Here is a 15,949-nt window from a genome sequence, read left to right as displayed (position 1 = left end):
GTAGAGACTCTTTGTTTCCCCTCTGAGTTAGTGAGCTAATTTGAAAGTTATACTCCTATTTTTCCTTATACAAAGGTTCTCAGGCAAAAAATTCCACCAGATCTGATACTGAGCCCAGCCAAGAAAACAATTCAAGCGCTGGCAAGAAGCAAGATTTCCGGAGCGCACAAAGTCCAAACCTCCCTAATGATAGATTCATAGATTCACAGATTCATAGATTCTAGGACTGGAAGGGACCTCGAGAGGTCATCGAATCCAGTCTCCTGCCCTCATGGCAGGACCAAATACTGTCTAGACCATCCCTGATAGACATTTATCTAACCTACTCTTAAATATCTCCAGAGATGGAGATTCCACAACCTCCCTAGGCAATTTATTCCAGTGTTTAACCACCCTGACTGTTAGGAACTTTTTCCTAATGTCCAACCTAAACCTCCCTTGCTGCAATTTAAGCCCATTGCTTCTTGTTCTATCCTTAGAGGCTAAGGTGAACAAGTTTTCTCCCTCCTCCTTATGACACCCTTTTAGATACCTGAAAACTGCTATCATGTCCCGTCTCAGGCTTCTCTTTTCCAAACTAAACAAACCCAATTCTTTCAGCCTTCCTTCATAGGTCCTGTTCTCAAGACCTTTAATCATTCTTGTTGCTCTTCTCTGGACCCTCTCCAATTTCTCCACATCTTTCTTGAAATACGGTGCCCAAAACTGGACACAATACTCCAGTTGAGGCCTAACCAGCGCAGAGTAGAGTGGAAGAATGACTTCTCGTGTCTTGCTCACAACACACCTGTTAATGCATCCCAGAATCATGTTTGCTTTTTTTGCAACAGCATCACACTGTTGACTCATATTTAGCTTGTGGTCCACTATAATCCCTAGATCCCTTTCTGCCATACTCCTTCCTAGACAGTCTCTTCCCATTCTGTATGTGTGAAACTGATTGTTCCTTTCTAAGTGAAGCACTTTGCATTTGTCTTTGTTAAACTTCATCCTGTTTACCTCAGACCATTTCTCCAATTTGTCCAGATCATTTTGAATTATGACCTTATCCTCCAAAGCAGCTGCAATCCCTCCCAGTTTGGTATCATCTGCAAACTTAATAAGCGTACTTTCTATGCCAATATCTAAGTCGTTGATGAAGATATTGAACAGAGCCGGTCCCAAAACAGACCCCTGCGGTACCCCACTCGTTATGCCTTTCCAGCAGGATTGGGAACCATTAATAACAACTCTCTGAGTACGGTTATCCAGCCAGTTATGCACCCACCTTATAGTAGCCCCATCTAAATTGTATTTGCCTAGTTTATCAATAAGAATATCATGCGAGACCATATCAAATGCCTTACTAAAGTCTAAGTATACCACATCCACAGCTTCTCCCTTATCCTCAAGACTCGTTATCCTATCAAAGAAAGCTATCAGATTGGTTTGACACGATTTGTTCTTTACAAATCCATGCTGGCTATTCCCTATAATATAATTCCTGATCGAACGGCCATCACTAAGTAGTGAGGAAAGAGAGGGTGGCCTGGTACCACACAGTACTGGCATAACTCAGAGCACTGAGACATCCATCACCCTGTGAGAGATTGGGAAGGAAAAGTTAACTCTATACTTGGGGCTGAATCCTCTCATCCTGCCCAAAAATCTCATTATTATTAATCATTATTTGTATTATGGTGGCACCTAGATGCCCCAGTCATGGAGCAGGGCCTCACCATGCTAGGTGTTGGACAAACACAGAAGAAAGAGATGGTCCCTGCCCCAAGAAGTTTAAAATCGAAGTGAATAGTTTTGCATAGAGAATCTTCATGGGGTGAGAGAATGGGATCCGCAGGTTTTACGGCTCTATGGGTAGGACTGCAGCCCATGGGCTGTAGCATCATCAAGGCCTGCTGCATCCCTACTATACAAGGGGTGGGTTTGGTTAGAGATCCACCTACTAGACTCCTCCTTCCACAGGCATGCCACTAACTCACACCTAAAGCCCCCCAGCCCAGGGGTTAGTGTGCTGCCAATAGCCTCCCAATGCAGGCTTTCCGTGGCACTGTAGAACCACATAAGTTCCTCTGCCTCTCAGGGGTACGCCTCCATCAATGGAAAAATGTGTCCCCGGCTGCTATATGGAAACCAAAAGCATTGGGGAGGGTGAGACATGCCACTGCCCCTGTGCCACCAGGGGTTACACTGTGTCACCTGGTGCTATATAGGTTGGGAATAACCCAGAACGATGGTGATTGTCAGGCCCCTGGAAGATAAACAGAAGTGACCAGGGTTTAACCCTGGGGATTAGAGCCACTTTCTCACAATTTCAGGCTGGAGGGATTCCCTCTTTCATGTAGGTGGGGTAGGTCATCAACTCAGTGTCCTCATATTAGCCCCCCGTCAGCAAAGAATCATAGAACCATTGGGTTAGAAGGGACCTCAAGGGTCAGCTAGTCTAACCCCCTGCCAAGATGCAGCATTTGGTGTGTCTAAACCATTCAAGACAGCTGGCCATCCAGCCTCCTTTGGAAAACCTCCAGTGAAGGAGTTTCCACGACCTCCTTAGGTCTTGTGAATAGTTCCACTGAAGGTCAGTGGAACCACTCCAGTTTAAAGCTAAGCGTGTGCTTAAAAGATTAGCTGAGTCAGGGCCATTGTGAAAAGGACTGAACCCCCACATTTATACGTCACTGTGTAACATTTGGTAGTAGCACGGAGTGCAGTGCCAAACGGCAAGTGCAATTCAGCATTCCCAGGTGACCTCAAACAAGCAATTATGTCTCACTGCAGCCATACACCTCGTCCCCTGGTTCTCTGTGGAGGAGCTTGCCAATCAGAGGCTCTCCCCACTCCACCCCACCCCAAGCAGAAGAGACCATGTGGTTATGAGCCTGACCACAGAAGCACATGAGATGGTCACCAAGGCAGACAGGGAAGTGGAGTTCATTACCCTACACCGTCTCTAAGGCCTTGTCTACACCGGCATTTTCCAGGAAATCTCATGTCGCATTGCCACCATTGCAGTTCTATCGGTGATAGCAACAGCAAGAGTGTTAGTGTAGACCAGCCACCAGTGTTTGGACTTCCAGACAATCTAGACTTGAGCTGAGTGACTACATGGGTTTTTCAGTTCAGTGGCTGAACTGAAAAATAAAAAGTAAAATTCTGTTTGTTTCAAACCCCAACTGATTCTTTTTCCTCATCAAAATGAAAAAAATGAATAAAATAAATGGTATGGGTCAAAAACTAAACAGTTCATTTCTAAACGAAATGTCAAAACAAAACATTTAGACTTTTTTGGAAAAAAAATTCATTTTTCATTTGGCCAAAACTATTTGACACAAATTCACAAATAATGTTGGTTGCTTGGCAACCACATTTTCCAGCAAATTTAGTATTTAACAAACAAAGTTTGCCTAGCTCTCGTCTGTTCCTGTTCTGACCAGGGTTAAATGAAATGGTGGCAAAAATATGCCTATGGCCTATCTGCACTAGTGCTCACACCATGTCACTACTGGCAATAGTAAGAAATTTCCCAAGAAAAAATGTAGATTAGATAAGACCTAAATATTGTGTAGCTCACTGAGGACCCAGAATAAAAGTTTCATCTTCTGTAATGCAGTAAATGCATCCAGAAAAGTAATTCTAGGGACCTAAATAGGTTGAAATTGTCCTTTTAATCAGTGTTGACGTTTCTGTGATAGACTTATGTGGACATAATATTTATAGTCTAATACATTTGATGTTACTTGGTGATGCTGATGATTCAGCCATGAAAATAAGTTGTTCTGGACTTCATATGGATTTTATATCCAGAATAGTAACTCTAAAAGGAGATGGGGGAGGGGAGTTCCCTATTTGTTCTCAGCAATCTCAGGACAAATTTGCTCAGCTTAGCAGTCATAGGATTTTTCTAACTGCCAGCTCCACAAATTTCACCTGGGATCTGAAAATGCAGCTGGGTTCTTTGTTCCTCTTCCTCCACCATCGATAGTAAAGACTATTTCACTGGAACTTAATTGAGAGTTTTGTCAATGCTCAGTGAGGCAGAATAGACCCCAGCTCGCTCTCCTGTGTCTGTATGGGCTTTGCAGGCCTAACAGGAGTAGAAACTCGTTCTTGTCAGAGACCTGACCAGATAAATATCAAATACAAACATTCAAATTTGGTTTTCAATAACATCAATGTAAATCTGGCATAACGCCACTAAAATCAAAGGACCTAATTCAGATTTACTCCAGTGTAGCAGGGCAGAATTTGGCCTCGGGAGGGTAGAGGAAGAAGATATGTTGAATAGAAACTATTTTCAAAGTTGGACTGTTTTTCCAGGATAACTGCATCTACACTAGGGCTTACACTGGCATAGCTATATTGGTAAAAAATAATCACACCCCTATCTGACACAGCTACCCTGGTATAGTTTTATGTGTAGACCAGTCCTTAGCATACAGCTCCTGCAAGGATTTTCTGATTCTGCTGAGTTCCAGCTATTCCAAGGTGGTAGCTTAACTCCCATTGTGGCTGGAGCAGCAGGAAGTGGCTCAGAAATGTCCAACTTTTCCTGATTTGTGCTTACGTCAAGGGCAGTACAGAACAGGCACACTGCTAATGTTACTCCTCCCCATCATTCATTTGCCTCACAATTGCTGCCAAAGCAAGAAGGAAAAAAAGAAAGTTACCCCAGGAGCTCCTCCAGTATGGCTGTGCTCTGCATCTCAGTCAGGCTCCGCTCCGCAATAATGTCTTTATACTGAAACTTGGCAGTGATTGCAGTAGGGAGCAGGTTCTATGGAGTATGGGAGCAGAGAGGTTAATCCTATGGACTGGTGGCAAAACCAAATGTCAGGTTATCGGTCACCGTTTAAAGCTATGGATGCAAGCAGATGGGTCTAGTACCTGCAGAGGTGGGATCTTACTATGGAATATTATATAATACTAGAGATGTTACCCCCAGTGAAACAGGGCTCTAACGCTTTTCAAGTGTCCTTCTCTTCCTGCATCTTTTCTAGATAACATCAGAGTGTCTAAAATAGCTGGTTCCAGTGTTAATCTGACCTGTAGTGACGTTTCAAGGGTGGATCTGGTAGCAGTAATATGGAAAATAAGACAGAGGATTGGAAATCACTGCTCACTGGCATACAGAACTGATCTGAACAAGACAAATAGAACAAACTGCAGTAAGAGAATGGATTGGAAATATAGTCCTGAAACTGATAGTGCACTTCAGATACGGCAAGTGACACTCACAGATGAGGGATGTTATAGCTGTGAAGCTGTAACTAATGGTGGAACTTTCAATCAAACCTACACTCTGACTGTACTGGGTAAGTAACAGGCTGTGACGTTCTTAATTGTCTACACGATCAGATTCATGCCTGACACATAAACCTCCCCTCCTCTCAGAATGTTGAGAATATAGGCTCAGAGAACTCCAAAAACTAAGGAGTTTAGGACGTCTGCTGGGTTAATCCCCTTATGTGAATTCATTCTGGTCTCTCCTCGCATCCAACTTCTTCACATTCTGGTCCTCCTTTCCCTCCACAAACCTTTCTCCTGGTTTCTATGGCTGGAAAATTGGCCATGAGCTATTTTTCTACGTGATGTTAACATCAATCTTTGGCTATTTGGTAGAAGGGCATCTGTACAAACACCCCCAGCCCAAGCCATCCCCCCAGGAAACTGCTTTTAAAAAGTTAATTTAGGCTCAGATCCTGACAAGTATTTAGACTCCCAACTTCCACTGATTTCAATGGATGTTAGGAGCCTAAATACCTTTGAGTATCCGAGCCTTAGTGCTTGTGAGAAATTCCAGCATGACAGTTCTGGAGACTGAAATCCTCTCGCCACAGAACATGTATAGCAAACAAGTCAATGCACCTTTAACCCTACTTAGTGAGGCCACTTTTAGGAATAACGATAGTTCAGTCCCCCCATGTTCAATTGTTCTTTGGTCTCTCTTCTGAGACTGGATGCCCATTGGCGAGTGTAAACCAAGTCTGTTAGCACCAGGACTGAGGTCAGCTCAGTTCACCTACAGCAGATAGTAATGACTTTCAATTACTCCAAACCTGATCTGGTTTAGAACTGATGAGCTACAAGTAAAAGGCTAATAGAGCCTATTACCAATCCCCTGGGACATCCAGTTCCTCCTACCCTACCCCTGTAACATTTCTGCCTCAAGCATAAAGAGACTATTTACTAGGAACATCATTAGTGCATTAGCTTGTGCATAACAAAGGAGGATGACCATGGTGACCCACCTGACACGAGGGCAGTAACTAGATCAGAATACTGAAAGTTGCCCAGATAATTTTGGAAAGACTATATTAAATGATATAACCATAAGAATTTACTACTGCAAAATCAGCTAAAACAGAGGGGAAGAGCGAGATAAAGACACACCAAGGATAAGAAATATACACACACCCCTGTGTTAACTATTACTGGACATCATCAGCAGATGACACAAAATGTAGATCAGGATCCAGAGCTGAACTTTTTGGATATGGGGTTTTGGATTCAGGCCCATTTCTACACACCATCCCTGAGAAAACTGACATGAGTGGGTGAGATTGTTAGGAGTCATGACGACGAGACAATGCAGTGGAACCTGGGTGATAGATGAGCTCCTGGTCCCAGCCATTTGCTTTGTGGGGTGGAGCTGGGAAACTTGGTCAGTCAAAACAGTTAAAGGAAAGGGTCAACAGGAATGCACCTTTCTTACTGTAGTTCCCAGCCGTCCTCCTTTCTGCTGTTTTTCCTAGTTCCCACTTTAGCCCTCAACATTCTCCAGTTCTGAAGTGATACAGGTTCTTTTCTTTTGTTTTTGTTCCAACTTGACAGCAGAGGGTGTATGAGAGCTTATATGTCTCTAACTGAACCAGGATAAATTGCCATGTGGGGAGAGGGTACTTCATTTCCCCAAAGCCGTGTCTCGGGATATTATCTATGGTAGTCCAAATGGTACACCTAAGATTTTCACTCACCCTCTCATCCAAGGGATACCCCTATTTCAAGAGCTGTAAGGACTCCACGTTATCTATTTTGTCGTAGCAGGTGTTTGCTATTTATTGCAATACTGTCTTCACGCCCATTCTCCTCTTTCTGCTATTTTCTTGTTGTATAGGAATGAGGAAAGTTGCCATACCATGTGCAGCAAACTAACTTCAACTCTTTCCCCTTTCTCCTGTCCTGCAGTCCCTCCTGTGGTGACCTTGACCTGTGACAGTAATGGGACCGCTGTGTGCAAGGCAGCTGCAGGGAAACCAGCTGCACAGGTCTCTTGGGACCCAACCGGAGATCCCAGGACTGAGCTTGAAAATCACACAGATGGGACAGTGACTGTGCTCAGTATATACAGCCCTAGAGAGACCAGTATAACCTGCCTGGTCTCTCATCCGGCTTGGAACACGAGCCAATCCAAGGAATGCCCATCAGGTAACAGAACACATCTCTTTTCTCTATTTAGTCTTCATTCATAACTGATAAACTACGTGCTCCTCTGATCACCAGCTCCAAGAAATATTAGTGAGACTGGTGAGGGTGTGGCAGGGGCCATGCGAATTCAGCCAACCATTCCAGTTTGCTTCATAAAATGTCTAGAGAGGGAAATCTATAAAAGCTACAGAAATACTCTCTACAATTTAAGACTGAAGTGGGCCCTTTTTCTTATCTCCTTTCCATACAAATATCTAACCTGGGGGACTGGGTCGGTTAGGGGACTGTTCGATGGCTATGGAGCCTTTCACGGTGACGTCACCAGGACACATTTGGCCCAGCTTGGTAGTGACCAAGAGTCAGTGACATGTGTGATATCATGACTTGGGCCATGAAGACTCAACTATCCTACTCCCTCCCTGGAGGTGCTCCCTCTAGGTCAGGGTTGTGGTACTTTTTTGGGAGTGGGGAGGCATTGATGGGACCTGAGTCACAACTGTCACTTGCTTGTATGGACAAGACGTTCAACTGAAAGAGAAGCATAAATAAAATTTGTTGGGATGCAAATACCAATCCTGCCACCGGGATTCTGAAAGGAGGCGGGGAGGAGAGCACATTCTAGAGCACCTGAACGGTAAATGGCTGTTATCTGGACTGTTTTATTTATTTTCCTTGCTCTTTTGCTTTGAAGTCATATAGGAGATAGCTTGAATGGTGAGATATGCAGAGTCCTTCAGAGCAACATGACCTAGTAGTTATAGTGCATGATTGGCCATTGAGAGATATGGGTTTTGTTTCCAGATTGAAATCTCCAGGCATGACCTTTGTCAAGTTATTTAACCTTTTTGCCTCAGTTTCCCCTTCTGTCAAGTGGGGATACTACTTATTTTACAGGCAGGCTGTGAGGTATAATTAATGTTTAAAGCACCTTGTGATCCTCAGGTGGACACAGTAAAGGAATTGATCAGTGAGGAAATAACTGAAATGGTGATTCTCCCTATTTAGAAAATCATGATTCTCTCTTATTAGAAAATGGAAACACGTTTCTTCCATATTTCGCCATCTCTGTTGGTCTCCAGGGCATCTTCTTCATTCTGGCTTTCATTTTCCTCTGTAAGGTCCACCGTGGCAGGTATGTATGACATGTCACTAAGGAATCAGTTTGTCTAGAGCTGAGCAGAAACTTAAGGTGTTGTTTGATATCAGATCAGATGACATCCAAGCATCTCTGATTCTGTTACGTTCACACAGGATGTGGCATGATGTGGCACAAAGAGGCACAATGTATCTAAGTGAATGATACACTGGTGGAATGGGTGGGCATGGGACACATAAGATGCCACCCCCTGTGTCCAGGGAAGCTTCCTGTCAGTACGGAGAGCTGGCAAAGTAAAAGCTGTTCTCTACGAACTACAGAATCTCTCAATCTGCTTCTTTGAGCCAGCACTTTGGGGGATCGGTTTCCCTACCAGACAGATGTCACCCAGCTCTGGAGAACGGAGCAGGACTGTCCTGTCAGAAGGTTAATAAAGCTGAATCAAGCAGCAGAATCTTTATTCCTTTGTTGTGTGAGGAACGCTGCTGGCTGGAGCTGCACTTCAGTTCCATCAGACCTTGCTTAAACGAGTCAGAGGGATGCAGTTCCAGGGTAAAACAGCAGGGAGCATTGTATTTAAATATAGACAATTTGTAACTGGGACGTTCTTTTCCTGGTGTAGGTGGTATTCCAGGAGAACCCCTCACTCAACTCCTCTCCCCCCTAGTCCAAGCTCCAACTGCTTAGCCTCATGTCCTCCTCCTCCCTCAGAAGGGGATTAGTTCATGTAGAGTAAAGCTTATGTTAGGATACAGATATTCAGGCCTGTCTGTAAAGGCCTATACTTTAAGAATTTACGTGTATTCTTATCACTTAGCTAGTTATAGAGATATAAAAGAAAGAATCAAAATCACTTTCTGTATGTATAAGGGACAGTCTGAGGCTCTGTTCTTAGGCTAAGTAAGGCCTTTGGCTAAGCAGCAGAGGCAGCCATAAGCTGAGAAGTGAACGGTCACATCATCACATTCCAAACTAGTCACATGGAAATAAGGTGCTATTGGGCTGTTAGGAATACAATTCTGTCCTGATATTCCTATCACCTCCAGAGAAAGGAAAGAGCCTAGAAGATGTAAAAGGAAACTTAGTTTGATAGCATCCTGTCTGGCAAGAACTCACTTATCAATAGCTGGGATGTGAAATCCTCGCTTCTGTATTGTTTTGTATGTTTATTTGCATGGTCTCTGTCTGGTTCTGTAATTGTTTCTGTCTGCTGTATAATTAATTTTGTTGGGTGTAAACCAATTAAGGTGGTGGAAAATAATTGATTAAATAACCATGTTACAGTATGTTAGGATTGGTTAGTTAAATTTCAGTAAAATGATTGGTTAAGGTATAGCTAAGCAAAACTCAAGTTTTACTATATAGTCTGCAGTCAATCAGGAAGTAAGGGGGGGAATGGGAACAGGGAATGGGGGTGGGGAAATTGGAATCATGTTTTGCTAAGGGGGGGGAATGGGAACAGGGAATGGGGGTGGGGAAATTGGAATCATGTTTTGCTAAGGGGGGAATGGGAACAGGGATGGCTCTGTGGTGTCAGAGCTGGGAATGGGGACACTGAGGAAGGAAACTGGAATCATGCTTGCTGGAAGTTCACCCCAATAAACATCGAATTGTTTGCGCCTTTGGACGTCGGGTATTGTTGCTCTCTGTTCATGCGAGAAGGACCAGGGAAGTGAGAGGGTGAAGGAATAAGCCCCCTAACAGCTTACTCAGGGCAAAGCTCTTATCCTTCCAGAGGACCTTGCCTCCACTATTCTGCTCTCCCAATGGGTTTGGGGCTCCCACAGGCAGGAGTAGGGTCTTCACAAATGTAGAGTCAGGAGATCAAAACATCAGAGTCATGAGCCACCCAGTGAAGGATCTGAGAGATGACGTTTAGCCTCCTTCTTGATGACTTGAGGAAGAAGAGGTTCATTAGTTATGGATTACAGACTCTCTCAAAACCAGGGCCCTCCTGCTCCAAGATGTGCGGTCTCAGTGGCCCAACCTAACAATGAAGGTAGAATTTGTTATACTTTTTTTCTGTCTTTTTTTCCTCTTTTCCCTTCCACAGAATTTGTTGTTAATCCAAAATCCCTGATTCTACTCCAACACACAAAGTGCAGGTAAGGAAGAGGATGTAAGTCAAGATGTCACTAAATCTGAGATGTGCTGCCAAAGTAACTCAGAAAAGTTTTATATTTTAAGGGAAGCTGTCAGATTTTGGCTCTTGCTGCTTTCTGCAGGTGCAATTGTGTTCCAGAAACTGTCACTTGACACAAAGCAGGACAGAGTCCATCTGCACTCCGAATATCAAGATTCAGACTTGTAACATGCGCTGTAGTGCACTGCCACAGTAAAGACTCAAACTAGTGTTCTTGTGATTCAAAAAGCAGCAGCTCTGACACTTCTCCCTGATCGTGCCAGGAAGAGCTGGGCTGGGTATAGCTGTGATACACCTAGTGGTTTTACAGCAGAGTGGCTGGGGGAGGAGGTTGTTTTAAAAGTTTTTCTTATTGCTCTAAATGAGAAGCAACTTTTTAAAAATTTACAAAAGGAAAGACGTCATGTAACAAAATGGACTGTGAATCTGGAAATTTCTAAATACCCTTTAAGGCTCCTTTATGGCCAGAGCAATGTAAAGAGTCCTTAGCAAAAATGAGAGCCAGACCCACACTTTAACAATAGTTAACTCTGATGTAATCAAATCATGTTACAATACAGGTGAGCTGACTAAGGACAGGAGAGGGAAGACGGGTCAGTGGTTGGAGTGCTAGCCATGGGCTCTAGTGAGCTAAGGTCAATTCGTTTGTCTACCACAGACTTCCTTTGAGCAAGTCACGTAGGCCCAGAATTTTAAAGGTATTGAGGCATTTCTGCTCTCAGCGGTGCAAGATCTGATTGAGGAGCCCAAGTCTCATTTTCAAAAGGCATTTGGGCATTTAGGAGCCTATATACGATTGTACCTTAAAGATTAACAAATTTATTTGAGCATAAGCTTTCGTGGGCTACAGCCCACTTCATCAGATGCATAGAATGGAACATGTAGTACAAAGATATATATACATACATATATAGCATAAGCTTTCGTGGGCTACAGCCCACTTCATCAGATGCATAGAATGGAACATGTAGTACAAAGATATATATACATACATATATAGCATAAGCTTTCGTGGGCTACAGCCCACTTCATCAGATGCATAGAATGGAACATGTAGTACAAAGATATAGATAGATATAGATAGATAGATAGATCTTTGTACTACATGTTCCATTCTATGCATCTGATGAAGTGGGCTGTAGCCCACGAAAGCGTATGCTCAAATAAATTTGTTAGTCTCTAAGGTGCCACAAGTACTCCTGTTCTTTTTGTGGATACAGACTAACACGGCTGCTCCTCTGAAACCTAAATACTATTAATTGTTTTTGCTGACACATCATGAAATCCTCATTAGCATAGATTGGAACTTAACCTTATTTTGCAGTTTTAGCCTGGTGTATTATTATTTATTACTGGTTTACAATAGAACCTCTAGGAACCAACTGAGATCAGGGCCCGATTTTGCTCAGTATTGTACGAAGACATAGTGAGAGGCAGTCCCCAAAGATCTTATAGTCCAAATAGGTAAGAGACAGAGCATTGATGAGAAAACAGAAGTGAAGTAAACGTCTCCAGTTCACTCAGCAGGTCAGTGACAGAACCAGGCATCGATCCCAGTTTTGAGCCCCACTCCATTGTGCTAGATACTAGACCATGCTGCCCTTGATGGCTCTATCTGTAAGGCAGACATGCCATCAACCGTTTCCATAGCATCAGCCGGTGATCATTCAGATATCCGTGGAGCCCTGCTCCCTGTGTTTCTTACATTTAGGGGAGGGGAAACGTTGTTGCTCAGTTCACACTTTTTAAGAGTCCAGAAAGAACTTTATTTCCCAACAAATCCAGTCCTGGTGCTAATGGTTATTGCCTTGGATTTACTAGGATAGTAATGAGCAGCAGGAGTTGGAGCCCTACGCCAGCTACGTGCAGAAGGAAAACATGATCTACAACACAGTGTATGAAGTAACAGTGAGTGAAGAACTCCCACCAGGGTTCCAGTCAGCAACGTGAGACTCACCACCTGTGTGAAGAAGGGGAACAGGTTGCAGGGAAGATTAATGATACTGGATTCCTTCCAGAAGAGGATCTACATCACTAAACACTTTCCTCATGGGATTCTGGGAAGCAAGGATCTGCATAGCCACTGGGTGCCTCCAAACATATCTGCCTGCTGATCAATTCCTCTTGTTTCCTCTTTCCCTTTTTGTCCCCACCTGTCCCCATCCTGGGAATTGAGTAGCACTGTGAAGGCCAGAGTGACCTGCTGCCATTGGTTTCACCATGGACAGCTCTTGTGCTCACAGGTCCCCACTGGCTGTCCTGACTTCAGCAATCCAAACATCTGACATTCGCTTTTGGGCATTAGTTCTGTGTCACTTTGGGAGGGGGAGGAGGAGGGAAACACCCACTGACCAAGTCTACTGTAATAGTGATGCTGTCATATTGATCTGTTGCTGTCTTAATATAGCCAGAGATTCATTCCCTTTTTGCCCACCCCTGGGTGTTGAGCAGTCACCCTCACTGCATTGTCAACAAGACCGATTTTTTCCCCTTGAAACTACAGCTGTTGTAGATCAGAGCCCAGCAGTGTATAGCAGATTTCCTCTTTCAATGTACACTACCTTGCATGTGTCTATATTGGATTCCACCTGCCAGCCTGTTGCCCAGTTACCTAGTTTTGTTAGGCCTTTCTGGAGTTATTCATACGCCTTTATCTCCTTGATTAAGTCAATTTAATTTTTTCCAGGCCCAGTCTCTTGCTGCTATTAAACACTCTGTTTTTTCTCACTCTTTCTGGCTCCAGGTTACGTAGACTATCCCTTCTTTCCACAAAAGCCACATCTCCCACAGCACCAGAGAGCTTAGGTCAGGGAGTCCCACCGGCTGCTTCTGCAGAAGGCAGCACTTTGCATCCTGACTTGGGGGCTAACCACATCCCTCTGGGCCTCATACTGTGTTAGCCAGCACAGCAACTTGTCCCCCCTCTGTAGTGCTAAATAGGAATGCTGCCCTGTAGCAGCATGATTGTTTAACCCAGGTCAGGACTTAGCCAAACCTTGTATGGTAAATTGTACAGCGCAGGCTCTCATCCTTACTCTGTGACCTGGAGAGCCAAGACGCTTGACTATTCACATGTGAGTTAAGCATCTTTACTACACACAAGTCCTCTCTTTTCTCTGATGTGAAGAACATCACCAGTTTGGGGAGGAGTTTCTCCCTGCTCTTTTCCTCCATCACTAGTGGACCATGCACATTCCTTTCCTTGCAATTCAGTGCCACTGTGCTGAAGCCATCTTCCTAGCAAGCAAGGGTGTTAGTACATTTAATTTTGCTCAATTCACTGTTACTTAGTGGATCAGCCACATGGGCTTCCTAAACCAGCTCAGATGTTTCAGCGTCACAATAGGAGACATTGCCCTTGGTATGTTCCACAATGGAGCTGCTCCAAGAAACAACTGTCTTCTCAGAGAGAGAGAGAGAGAGAGTGTGTATATATATATATATATATATATATATAAAATCCCCGGTGACTGATTATAAGCAGGTTAGTTCCAGCAGTGCAGGTAGGGCAAGTCCGGTCCGTCTCAGTCCATCGTACCAAGATATTTATAGCTGGTATGGTCTTGTAGAAAGGACGTCAAGTGGGGTGTCTACGGAAAAGTTGTAGTTTGCTGGTTATGATTATGCTGTCTGTATGTGTGTATCATTTTTGCATTTGAAGTTATTAATATTGGCTATGTACTTGTATCTCAAGGTGTTTGATTCTAAGTAGCCTCAGTGAAGCATTTAGTCAGCTTCTTGAGAAAGGACTATTTTCAGTAAGTGCCCAGTCAAGAAACACTTAACTGACAATGGACTTTGGGAGACGCCAATCCACATCTGAGCTTTCCTGGGAATGTTCAAACTAACATGTAAACAATGGTGTTGGCCTGCAAAAAGGTGAATCATTCATGTACATGTGACTTGCCCAGGTGGCTACAAACTCCATCTTGTTGCTGTGATTTTGCACAGGAGAACAAACGGGTTTCCACCCACCCTTTTATTTTTGCATAAAGGGCCCTGGAAACCCCTCCATTTTGTCTTCAGGTGGCTCAAGAGATGGCCTCTCCACTCCCAAGAGATGCCTGAAAGAAACTGGAACAAAGGACAGTAAATACGGGGTGTGAGTGATTGCTGGACCCAGACTAGGAAGGAGTCCAGTCTGTGAAAGAAGCTTATTGGAACATCTCTGAGGGTGAGAGTTCATCTGTAATCAGTTTCTTAATGTATTAGGCTTAGACTTGCGTGTTTTGTTTAATTTTGCTTGGTAACTTACTTTGTTCTGTCTGTTATTACTTGGAACCACTTAAATCCTACTTTTTATACTTAATAAAATCACTTTTGCTTATTAATTAATCCAGAGTAAGTAATTAATACCTGGGGGGAGCAAAACAGCTGTGCATATCTCTCTGTCAGCATTACAGAGGGCGGACAATTTATGAGTTTACCCTATATAAGCTTTATACAGAGTAAAACTGATTTATTTGGGGTTTGGATCCCATTGGAAGCTGGGTGTCTGGGTGCTAGAGACAGGAGCACTTCTTAAGCTGTTTTCAGTTAAATCTGCAGCTTTGGGGCACATGGTTCAGATCCTCGGTCTGTGTTGGAGCAGACTGGCATGTCTGGCTCGACAAGGAAGGGTTCTGGTGGTCCAAATTGGCAGAGAAAACAGGCTCAGAGGTAGTCTCAGCACATCAGGTGACAGTCCCAAGTGGGTTTCTGTGATCGAACCTGTCACACCCGCGTTCTGCTCCTTTCCCTGCTGCAGTTCCTGGGAGAGGCCCGGGAGAGGGAACCGCAGCAGGAAGAGGAGTAGAACATGGGGCCACCAGGCAGCTCAACGCCCGCAGCTTCTCCGGCGCCGCTGTACTGCCCCCAGCCCTGTCCTTCGGCGGGGCTGCTGCTGTATACTGACAGCCAGAGGAGATCCTGAATGGAAGGGCTAGGGCGGTAGAGCTGCGCTGGAGGAGCTGCGGGCATGGGGCCGCCCAGCAGCCCAACGTTCTACTTCTTTCGCCAGTGTAGTGGGAGGAGGACAGACCCCCACCCCCCATGTAATGGAGGTGGATGATGGGGAGGGGATGGGGAGAGCGTGAGGGGCCCTGGGATGGGGAGGAGTCACATAGAGGGTCACGTGCCCCACCATGCTGCCCCCCCTGTACCTGTAAGAAATGGATTCCACTTGCACCACTGGTACAGCCAGGACTAGAACCCAGAATGGTCTCCAGGGAACATCACATTTGAAACTTCAGAGGGTTCAAATGTACACAATTTTTCAGAAAAAGTGTAACCCCCCCATCTTCCCATCA

General features: G+C 44.3%; 1 pseudogene; it reads left to right on the top strand.

Annotated features, from left to right (window-relative positions):
- The window catches only part of LOC135891075 (cell surface glycoprotein CD200 receptor 1-B-like), a 30,801-nt pseudogene extending 15,345 nt beyond the window's left edge, over positions 1-15,456 (top strand).
- Positions 15,457-15,949: the final 493 nt, after the last annotated feature.

The sequence above is a fragment of the Emys orbicularis genome, chromosome 1 (assembly GCF_028017835.1).
Source record: "Emys orbicularis isolate rEmyOrb1 chromosome 1, rEmyOrb1.hap1, whole genome shotgun sequence".
Classification (NCBI taxonomy): Eukaryota; Metazoa; Chordata; order Testudines; family Emydidae; genus Emys; species Emys orbicularis.
Note: the sequence above shows the minus strand (reverse complement) of the source record. Positions and strands in the feature narration are given on the sequence as shown.